The following is an 11,860-nucleotide window of genomic DNA, read 5'->3' as shown; positions in this document are numbered from 1 at the left end:
GCACTGTAATCATGTGATTGTCCGAACAGGAGTCCGAACACCAATTGTACCAAGTCGTTCGCCTTATTTTCTTCTCCAATACAGTGTTTCTCAAAGACCATATGTACTTTTCCAGCTGGCTCATTTCACTTATGCTCTGAGCACATGTTTCCTACATGCTTGTGTTTGGGATAGTCTGAGGGTAATTTTACTGACATTTGCCGTTACCATGTGCTCTCACGGGGCTTCTTTTTCCAGTATTTGTACAAAGCAGTTTTACTGGCTTTTAGCTTCTTCACATGTTTGTCAAACACTGGTCTCTGTCTTTGGATTCATGCTGGGTAATTTGATGTATTTCTGTACAAGTGCTACAGACAGCTCCGTCCTCCTGGTGTGGGTAACAAAGGCCCAGGAGATGTTCTGCCCACCTGATGGGAACACATGTTTTTCTATGGTGGGAGGAAGAAAATGCATGTTACTTAATTCTGATTTCTTCCAAGAGGAGTTGTTTTCTACATTGAAGTGACATGAAATTATGCAGCACAGAGATTTGATGCAGTTCATTTTGAGCTACCTTTTGGCTCTTGGGATTGATGTATGTTCTAGACACATTTGACAATATTTCCTATTAGGAGCTATGGAACTCAATGTCCTCTTTGGCTTCTCTTGTTTCATCACTCAGGCGCAGGTGGCTATGCCTTCTTTTCTGTCCTGGATGGTCCTATGCAAGTTATGTCTGCTCTCCACTGAGTTGGTGAGGGGCAAACAGAAATCTGCATGAAGGTGTTCCTCAAACGGGAGACATTTCTTCAAGGCGACTTTCTGTTCTACCTGGTCAAGCTCTTGTATGTTAATCCCAATCATCGCTGTAAAGTTGAAGGAAGACCTGTTAAAATAATTAATAATAAGTAATCTAAGTCACAATCTAGTCCATAGAAATTAGAGATGGAGAAGAAAGCTTTTGATACTGTCTTGCATGACCTTCTTATAAACAAACTAGGGAAATGCAACCTAGATGGAACTACTATAAGGTGGGTGCATAACTGGTTGGAAAACTGTTCCCAGAGAGTAGTTGTCAGTGGTTCACAGTCATGCTGGAAGGGCATAATGAGTGGGGTCCCGCAGGATCGGTTCTGGGTCCAGTTCTGTTCAATATCTTTATCAATGATTTAGATAATGCCACAGAGAGTGCACTTATAAAGTTTGCAGATGATACCAAGCTGGGAGGGGTCTCAAGTGCTTTGGAGGAAAGGATTAAAATTCAAAATGATCTGGACAAACTGAAGTAATGGTCTGAAGTCAATAGGATGAAATTGATCTGGAGAAAAGGACCTCAGGGTTACAGTGGATGAGAAGCTGGATATGAGTCGACAGTGTGCCCTTGTTGCCAAGAAGGCTAACGGCATTTTGGGCTGTATAAGTAGGACCATTGCCAGCAGATTGAGGGACGTGATCATTCCCCTCTATTCAGCATTGGTGAGACCTCATCTGGAGTTCTGTGTCTAGTTTTGAGCCCCACACTACAAGAAGGATGTGAAAAAATTAGAGAGAGTCCAGCAGAGGGCAACAAAAATGATTAGGGGGCTGGAGCACATGACTTATGAGGAGAGGCTGAGGGAACTGGGATTGTTTAGTCTGCAGAAGAGAAGAATGAGGGGGGATTTGATAGCTGCTTTCAACTACCTGAAAGGGGGTTCCAAAGAGGATGGATCTAGACTGTTCTCAGTGTTACCAGATGACCGAACAAGGAGTAATGGTCTCAAGTTGCAGTGGGGGAGGTTTAGGTTGGATATTAGGAAAAACTTTTTCACTAGGAAAGTGGTGAAGCACTGGAATGAGTTACCTGGGGAGGTGGTGGGATCTCCTTCCTTAGGTTTATAAGGTCAGGCTTGATAAAGCCCTGGCTGGGATGATTTAGTTGGGGATTGGTCCTGCTTTGAGCAGGGGGTTGGACTAGATGACCTCCTGAGGTCCTTCAAACCCTGATAGTCTATGATTCAATAAGGACAAATGCAAAATACTCCATTTAGGAAGGAACAATCAGTTGCACACATACAAAATGTGAAATGACTGTCTAGGAAGGAGTACTGTGAAAAGGGATTTGGGGGTCATAGTGGACCAAAAGCTAAATATGAGTCAACAGTGTAACACTGTTGCAAAAAAAGTGAACATGCATTAGCAGGAGTGTTGTAAGCAGGACACGAGAAGTAATTCTTCCACTCTACTCCGCGCTGATTAGGCCTCAGCTGGAGTATTGTGTCCAGTTCTAGGTGCCACATTTCAGGAAAGATGTGGACAAATAGGAGAACCTCAAGAGAAGAACAACAAAAATGATTAAAGGTCTAGAAAACATGACATATGAGGATCATTGAAAAAAATGGGTTTGTTTAGTCTGGAGAAGAGAAGACTGAGAGGGGACATGATAACAGTTTTCAAGTACATAAAAGGTTGTTACAAGGTGGTGGGAGAAAAATTGTTCTTCTGAACCTCTGAGGATAGGACAAGAAGCAATGGCCTTAAATTGCAGCAATGGCGGCTTAGGTTGGACATTAGGAAAAACTTCCTAACTGTCGGGTGGTTAAGCACTGGTATAAATTGCTTAGGGAGGTTGTGGAATCTCCATCATTGGAGATTTTTAAGAGGAGATTAGACGAACACCTGTCAGGGATGATCTAGATAATACTTAATTCTGTCATGAGTGCAGAGGACTGGACTAGATGATCTCTCGAGGTCCCTTCCAGTCCTATGATTCTATGATTTAAATCAGCTTCTGTACCAGATGACTGGAGAATAGCTACTGTGACATCAATTATTTTTAAAAGGCTCTAGAAGTGATCCCAGCAATTACAGACCAGTAAGCCTAACTTCAGTGCCAGGCAAAGTGGTAAAAGTATAGTAAAGGACAATGTGGTTTAAAACTTAACTGTAACACAGTAAAAGCTCAGTCAACCTGGGTTTTGTGCAACTGCATAGAATGTAGTGATGAAAAATGATTATTGTACACTCTTGTTAGGGGAAATACACATCATACTAAGAGGCTCCATAGCTCAGGGGTGAGAGCACTGGTCTAGTAAACCAGGGGTCGTGAGTTCAAATCTCACTGGGGCCTTGGTCAAGAAGGGTGTTTTTTCTTTATTTCAGCAGTTCAGTCGCACCATCTTTAGAGAAACTTAATTCTACTTTATGTAGGTTAAATTTAAGCAACATTCAGTAGCTGCATCACCTGACAGGCAGTGCAAAAATGCACCGGGCTGGCAGGTGTTAGCAACACAAGCAATGGGTCATTGGGGCTAGAATGCAACTGGTTAACCCTCTCTGGACTGCTTTTGCTGTATAATGAAAGCAATTTATTAACAAACAGCCCCCCGTCCCTCCCTTGGCACTGCATTTGCTGTATGATGAATACACCCTATTAACCCCTCCCTGCACTGCATTTGCTGTATGATGAATGCACCCTATTAACCCCTCCCTTGGCACTGCATTTGCTGTATGATGAATGCACCCTATTAACCCCTCCCTGCACTGCATTTGCTGTATGATGAATCCTACCTATTAAACACCCCCTCTCCTTCCCTTCCCTTCCCCCACCCCCCGCATTTGCTGTCTGATGCTCTTCTGTGAACGAAACTGAGAAATTCCTCGGAGATAATGAATCTCTCTGTGTATCAAGAGGCATATGCAAAGTGTATCTCTAGAGCTCAGTAATTGGTAGAGCTACTTGAAAACTGGTCTGTGTATTTTGTGGGAAGCCTCAATCTGTGCCAGCAGAGGGGGCGCGGCTAGAGATACTTTATTGTTTGATTCTGCATTGGTTAGCTCAGCAAAGGCAGCTCCTGTAAGAATGGCAGTGAGCTATATGCTGAAGGTAGCGTGCTCCTACCTTGTCTCTGCATGACAACTGAGCTAAGGGAGTTTGCAAGATTGTGTGAAAATATTGTAAAAATAGAGAAACTGGAATTGGCAGAAGTTTCAGTCAAAAGTTAACATAATATGCAAGAGTAAATCCTTGTTATTGTAACCCAAGTTACTGGAAAACTCAGATTTGCGACAATGTTTCATTCTAAATCCCATTAATCTTCAGACTATTGTGGCTACCAGCCTGTTTATCCTGCACTTCATTCCAGCTCTCTCTTCATTGTTTTGCTGTCATTGGGTGATATCCAACAAGATCCTTGCAACTCAAGTTCAATTTTGAGAAGTGGCTTGTGTTTTAGTTGGCATATGCCTGATAACTATGAAAATTATCCCTTTAAAAAATCAACCTTTTTTTCCTGCTGTCTGCAAGATGGTGGGGTGGTGGGGACGTGTTTACTGAGTTCTTGCTCTAGCAGTGGTTCATTTCATCCTCAGGATCCTATTGCATGAAGGAAGGATTGTAATACACAGCTCCAAACTTTCTCATGCCTCCTGTTAAACATGAACCCGATCCAAAGCTTGTTGATGTCAATGGCCCTTGGTTAGCTCCTAACTAAACTCCTTTGCAATGTTCAGCCCCCATTATTCTCTTCTAAGCCCACTGGGAGCAGCTTTCCCCACCCTCACTCACTTTCATTGGGCTGGGGCAGGGGGTTGGGGTGCAGGAGTGGGGTGCGGGATCCGTGGTGGGGCCATGGATGAGGCGTTTGGGGGCAGGAGGGGGTTCAGGGCTGGGGTGGGTGGTTGGGGTGTGGAAGGAGGTGTGGGGTGCTGGCTCCGGGAGGGAGTGGGTGCAGGAGGGGCTCAGAGCTAGGGGAGGGGGTTGGGGTGCGGGCTCTAGAAGGGAGTTCCAACCTGTGGTGGGGGTTGGGATTTGGGAGGGGGTTCAGGGTGCAGGCTCCAGATGGACGGCACTTTCCTCAGGTGCCTCCCAGTCCATGGCACAGCAGGACTAAGGCAGGCTGTCTGCCTGCCCTGGCTCCGCACGGCTTCCAGAAGCAGACGGCAGTCCGGCTCCTAGGCGCAGGGGCAGCCAGGCGGCTCTGCGTGGCGCGCACTGCCCGTGCCTGCAGGCACCGCCCCCACAGCTCCCATTGGCTGCAGTTTCCACCGGTGCTTGGGGCGGGGGACAGAGCGCAGTGTTTCCCTGATCGCCCCTGCGCCTAGGGGCCACGGGGACACGCCGACTGCTTCCGGGAGATGTGTGTAGCCAGGCAGAGAGCCTGCCTTAGCCCTGGTGTGCCACTGACCGGACTTTTAACAGCCTGGTCAGCAGCTGGCCAGAGCTGCCAGGGTCCCTTTTGGACAGGGCGTTACACTAAAAAATGAAATGCCTGGCAACCCTAGTGTGCGGGAAGAAAGTGGGTCCAGTGGGTCAGGCACTAGCCTCAGCTATGAGAGGTGGTAAGCGAGAGGACTTCAAAGGATGTTATACTGAAATGTGCCAGACATGCATGGACTTTGGGGACAGTAAGTGTTAAGTGTGATTTCGGGGTCCTGGCTTGCTAAGTGGATTTCCTGGGGACTTGCTGGGGGTGGTTAATGCAAATTCCCCAACACCACTCTGACACTGTCTTGGGGCACCCAGAACCACAATCCAACGTGTTACACACACACACCCTGCCTCAGCAAGAGACAGCGTTGCTGGAACTTAACCTGTGTGTCAGTGTGACTGTGCCTACGTGGGTCACAACTGAGAATACCAAATTCAGGTCAAACTACTGAAAACTAGGACGGACACACCCCAAAACTGGAGGTTATTCTCCCAGAGGATATACCAAACCAGCAACAACAGTAAACTTCTGTTTCGCCACACTGGCTAACAAGCAGTCAGAAAAGTATTTCCTCAGCTATTCCAGTCCTTGTATCACCACCAAAAACACTAGATTTAGAGATGGGTGGTTCTTTAAAACCAATTTAATCAAATAAAAGGTTCTTCTGATCCCAAAGGACCAGCCACATGCTCAGGTCAATATATAACTCAGATCTTACCCAATAATCATCAGTCCTTCAGTATCTAAAATCTAAAGGTTTGTTTATAAAAAGAAAGAAAGATGAGAGTTAAAATTGGTTAAAGGAATCAAATACAGACAATAATGGCAAAGTTCTTGGTTCAGGCTTGGAGCAGTGATGGAGCAAACTGCTGGCTTAAGTCAAGTCTCTGGTTGCTTCCAAATCATTGGAAGGTCCTCAGTCCCTTGGTTAAAATGCTCCCATTCGTATAAGTCCATAGTCCAAAGGCTGGAGCAGGATAGAGACACAGTGGCCTTTCAAGGGCCTTTTATAGCTTCTGCCATGTGGAGGGAAACCCACTGTTTCAAACAAAGCCCTCAGCACAGCTAATGGAAAATTACAGGTAGCAAGGTGGTGTCTGGAGTCACATGGGCAAGTCACATGTCCATGCATGACTTCACTTAGGGCACGTCTACACTGGCAAAGTTAGAGCGCCGGCAGAGAGCGCAGAAGGAAAACCGCTGTTTTGTGTTCACACTGACAGCTGCTTGTGCAATAGTGTGTTCATACTTGCGGCACTTGCAATGGTATTCGGAGCAGTGCACTCTGGGCAGCTATCCCACAGAGCACCTCTTTCTCATTTGCCACTAAGACTTGTGGGAATGAGGAGGGGTCTGCGGGACATCCTGGATCCTGTCCCAATGCCCCATGATGCATTGCTTCACATCCCAGCAATCCCTGTGCTTCCGTCCATATCTTTCAACAGTTTGTGTACTGTGCGCCCTGCCTCTTTCGGGCTGCAGGAATGGATTCCGCACTGTTGATCAATATGCTGCTCGCTCTGACCAACACGTCACGAGTGGCAGCGGAGTTATTCCTTAAACTACAAAGGCAAGAGGAGTGAGACAGTGATCTTGCCATGTGTAATAGCTACGACACAAGATTGCTTGTGGCATTCACAGAGGTGCTGACCATAGGGGCTGACTCCATGGGTGTGGTGGGGCTGGAGCACCCATAGGGGAAAATTACTGGCAGCCAAGCTCCCACCGCCTCCTCCTCTCCCAAGCACACCTCATCTCTGCTTCTCCCCCTCCCAGCGCTTCCCACCCGCTGCCTAACAGCTGTTTGGCGGCGCTTAGGACTTTCCAGGAGGGAAGGGGAGGAGTGGGGAACGCGGTGTGCTCCGGGGAGGAGGCGGTAAAGAGGCAGGGCAGGGGTGGGAACTTGGAGGAAGGAGGTGGAACTGAGGCGGGGTGAGGGTGGGGCAGGGTGGGGCGGGGGGGGGCTGACCACCCACAGGGCAGAGAGGAAGTTGGCACCTATGGTGCTGACCACAGTGGAACGCTGCTTTTGGGCTCAGGAAACAAGCACTGAGTGGTGGGATCACATCGTCATGCACGTCTGGGATGACTTAGCAGTGGCTGCAGAACTTTCACATGATGAAAGCCACATTCAGGGGACTGTGTGATGAGCTCGCCCCAGCCCTGCGGTGCAAGAACACAAGAATGAGAGCTGCCCTGTCGCTGGAGAAGTGCTTGGCGATTGCACTGTGGAAGCTGGCTACTCCAGACTGCTACCAGTCGGTCACTAACTAGCCATACGAGGGGCAACTTGACAGCAGCAAGGAGCAGTTCTACAACAAGCTGAGCAAGTGCAGAATGACACTGGAGTGTGTATTTGGCTGTTTAAAAGCCTGTTAGTGATACCTGTATGGGAAGCTGGACATGGCCAATTCGGATGACCAGACACCAAGTGTAAAAAATCAGGACAGGGGCTGGAAGGTAATAGAAGCCTATATAAGAAAAAGACCCAAAAATTGGGACTGTCCCTATAAAATTGGGACATCTGGTCACTCTATGGCCGATGGCAATATTCCTACTGGGTAGGGATCTGAAAGACTGATGCCTACCAGGGCCCTTCACTGCTGTTAAAATTTAGTGTGTGTTTAGACCATTTTATTGTTTTTTATATGTCTCCTCTGAATACTGTTTATCCATGAATCAATGTGCCCTGCTTAGCCCCCTGTCTGGTCTCTGGTGAGAGCGCTGTCATTGTCCTTAGAGAGAAACCGAGGAGCAGGGGCTGGATGTTTGCCAGAGCTACTGAAGAGAATCACAGTACAGAGCAGGGGGCTGCAGCCTAACACCCCAGTCAGATGGGAGTGGGACCCGGGTCTGTTTCCAGAGAGAGGTGGTGGCTAGGGGCATTCCTGGAGCAGATCATGGAGGGAGTTAATGGTGCAGTTTCCTTGAAACTGGGACAGGCTTGTCCAGTGGGTCAGGCACAAGCCAAGGATTCAGGAGATCGCTTGTTCTGCCTCTGGCAAATCTTTGTGCCCATATGTAAAATGGAGAGAATAGCATTTCCCTGCTTCGCTGGGGAGTTGTAAAGATACAGCCATTGCGGCATGTGAAAGGCTCAGATCCTGGGGTAATGAGAGTCATAGAAATGCCTTAAATGGACTGAGGCATCTTGCTGTGTGTCCCATGAAACTTGCTTTTCAACAGTTTCAGAAAATCTTTCTAAAAGTATTCAAAACCCTCGTCAGTTATTTACATTTCTTTCAAATATTTAATCCTGTATCCCCCTGAAATGAATGACTCAGACTGGACCCAGAAGTTGTTTATTCCAGTATATACAATGCCAAATGTTAATAAAAAATTAAGGGAGAGTAAAATAATTAATGCCAGTCAACCCAGATTTATGGAAAATAGACTCTGTCAAATTAACTTGTTTGATGACGGTACAAGTTTGGTTGATAAAGGTAATAATATTGATGTAATATCCTTAGAATTCTGTAAAGCAGTTGACTGGTTACCACATGACATTTTAATTAAAAAACTAGAAAGATATAAAATTAGCATGGCTCATATTAAATAGACTAAAAGCTGCTAATGGATAGGTCTCAAAATATAATTGTAAACGGGGCATCACAATCAAACCAGTATGTTTCCAGTGGGATCCTGCAGGGACTGTTTCTTGGCCCTATGCTGCTTAACTTTTTTATCAGTGACCTGGAAGGAACCATAAAATCATCACTGATAAAGTTTGCAAATGACACAAAAATTAGGGGCGTAGTAACTAATGAAGAGGCAGGTCACTGATAAGAGCAATCTGGATCGCTTGGTAAATTGGGCACAAGCAAAGAATATGCACTTTAATATGGCTAAATGTTAATGCACACATCTAGGAACAAGGGGTGTAGGCCTCACTTAGAGGGTGGAGGGCTCTATGCTGGGAAGCAGTGACTCTGAAAACACTTTCAGGACTGTGGTAGATAATCAGCTCAACCTTAATTCCCTGTGTGACTCTGAGGCCAAAAGGGCTAATGCGATCCCTGGATGCGCACAGAGGGGAATCTCAAGGAGGAGTAAAGAGGTTATTTTACCTCTGTATTTGTCACTGCTGCAACCTCTGCTGGAATCCTGTGTCCAGTTCCAATGTCCACAATTCAAATTGGAGAGGATTCAGAGAATTTGTCTAGATCATTCTGGACCCTATTCCTACCCTCCAGTATATCTACCACTCCCCACAGTTTAGTGTCATCTGCAAACTTGCTGAGGGTGCAATTCATCCCATCATCCAGGTCATTAATGAAGATGTTGAACAAAACAGGCCCCAGGACCGACTCCTAGCACACTCCGCTTGACACTGGCTGCCAGCTAGATATCGAGTTGTTGATCACTACCGGTTGAGCTCAATGATCTAGCCAGCTTTCTATCCACCTTATAGTCCATTCATCCAGCCCATACTTCTTTAACTTGCTGGCAAGAATACTGTGGGAGACGGTATCAAAAGCTTTGTTAAAGTCAAGATATATCACATCCACTGCTTTCCCTATATCCACAGAGCCGGTTATCTCGTCATAGAAGGCAATCAGGTTGGTCAGGCATGACTTGCCCTTGGTGAATCCATGTTGACTTTTCCTGATCACCTTCCTCTCCTCCAAGTGCTTCAAATGGATTCCTTGAGAACCAGCTTCATGATTTTTCTAAGGACTGAGGTTAGGCTGACTGGTCTGTAGTTCCCTGGATTCTCCTTCTTCCCTTTTTTCAAAGTTGGGCACTATATTTGCCTTTTTCCAATCGTCTTGGACCTTCCCCAATCGCCATGAGTTTTCAAAGATAATGGCCAGTGGCTCTGCAATCACATCAGCCAACTCCCTCAGCACCCACAGAAGCATTGCATCTGGCCCCATGGACTTGTGCATGTCCAGCTTTTCTAAATGGTCCTGAACCTCTTCTTTCACCACTGAGGGCTGCTCACCTCCTCCCCATACTGTGCTGCCCAGTGCAGCAGTTTGGGAGCCGACCTTGTCTGCGAAGACCAAGGCAAAAAAAGCATTGAGTACTTCAGCTTTTTCCACATCATCTGTCACTAGGTTGCCTCCCCCATTCAGTAAGAGTCCCACCATAGGCGCTGACTCCGTGGGTGCTCCGGGGCTGGAGCACCCATGGGGGAAAAATTAGTGGATGCTCTGCAGCCGAGCTCCCAACTGTACCCTGCCCCACATATCACCTCACCTCACCTCCTCCTCTGCCTCCTCCCCTGAGCGCACTGTGTCCCCGCTCCTCCCCCCTCCATCCAAGCGCTTGCAACCACCAAGCAGCTGTAGCAAGCTCTGGGAGGGAGGGGGGAGAAGCAGGAACATGGCACACTCAGGAAAGGAGGTGGGGAAGAGGCAGGGCTAGGGCGGGGATTTGGGGAAGGAGTTGAATAAGGGCAAGGAGGGGGCAGAGTTGGGGCAGGGACTGTGGGGAAGGGGTTGGAATGGGGGTGGGGAGGGGTGGAGCTGGGGCATGGCCAGGGGCAGAGGGGGGGTCGAGCACCCACTGGTGCCATTAGAAGTTGGCGCCTATGGGTCCCACACTTTCCCTGACCTTTTTCTTGTTGCTAACATACCTGTCGAAACCCTCCTTGTTACCCTTCACATCCCTTGCTAGCTGCAACTCCAGTTGCTTCCCCCAGCACTTGCACCAGGAAGTTGTCTCCAACACTCCCCAAAAGCTTCCTGAATTGTCTGTGCACTGCTCGCCCAGCAGATATCAGGGTGATTGAAGTCCCCCATGTAGGGTGACCAGATGTCCTGATTTTATAGGGACAGTCCCAATTTTGGGGTCTTTTTCTTACTCCCTACCCCCATCCCAATTTTTCATATTTGCTGTCTGGTCACAAGAACCAGAGTCATGAGAACCAGGGCCTGTGATCTAGTAACTTCTGTTAGTTGCTGGAAGAAAGCCTCGTTCACCTCATCCCCCTGGTCTGGTGGTCTATAGCAGACACCCACCACGACATCACCCCTGTTGCTCTTGCATCTAAACTTAACGCAAAGACTCTTAACAGGCTTTTCTGCGTTTTCATACTGGAGCTCTGAGCAACCATACCACTCTCTTACTGTCCCCAGTTCCCACAAAGGCACTGGGCTTTTAGAACAGTGTTTTAAGAAACTTAAAAGTATGAAATATTGTGCCAGTCCTTTAGAGCTTTTCTAAAGAGTCTAAATCAGGGCCCTAAATTTACAAGCTCCGGCTGAATGCACTCGGTGGATCTACATGGCTGCTCATGGATGAGCTGGTAGGATCGGGCCCTGCAGGACTCTCTCACAGGTTCCTTGTATCCCTAGATGCTCTTTTTACCTGCTGTCCTTTGTTACACAACCCCTCGTTAGACATACACGGTCACACAGACAATGGACTGACATCACTTTCTTGACTTCACCAACGGATGAGTCATGAAAATGAAGATCATCATTAGTTTTCACCGAGACGTCTGACTGGGTCTAAATTCAACCCAAACTCAGTAAGTGTGTGTGTTGTCCCTTTAAATAGTTTGTTTCTGCTAGCACTGCCGTCATTTGTGAAGTAACAAGGTTACAAAAGTCACAGCTCAAATCCTGCTTTCTCCTTAGTCTCGCTGAGTGTCTATGTAACACTCAATGACCTCCACGTTTTCCCTGCCTCCCTTCTGTCTGTTACTGAAGCAGTTCCTTCCTGTACAGCCGGTCCAATTATAT

At 47.2% G+C, this 11,860-nt stretch overlaps 1 non-coding gene across 1 annotated transcript; it reads left to right on the top strand.

Moving 5' to 3' along the window:
- The first annotated feature begins 3,015 nt into the window (after positions 1-3,015).
- TRNAT-AGU lies at positions 3,016-3,088 on the top strand. The gene has a single exon. It is a non-coding gene; the product is annotated as a tRNA-Thr (tRNA).
- Positions 3,089-11,860: the final 8,772 nt, after the last annotated feature.

Source organism: Mauremys reevesii, linkage group 19, assembly GCF_016161935.1.
Source record: "Mauremys reevesii isolate NIE-2019 linkage group 19, ASM1616193v1, whole genome shotgun sequence".
Lineage (NCBI taxonomy): Eukaryota > Metazoa > Chordata > Testudines > Geoemydidae > Mauremys > Mauremys reevesii.
Note: the sequence above shows the minus strand (reverse complement) of the source record. Positions and strands in the feature narration are given on the sequence as shown.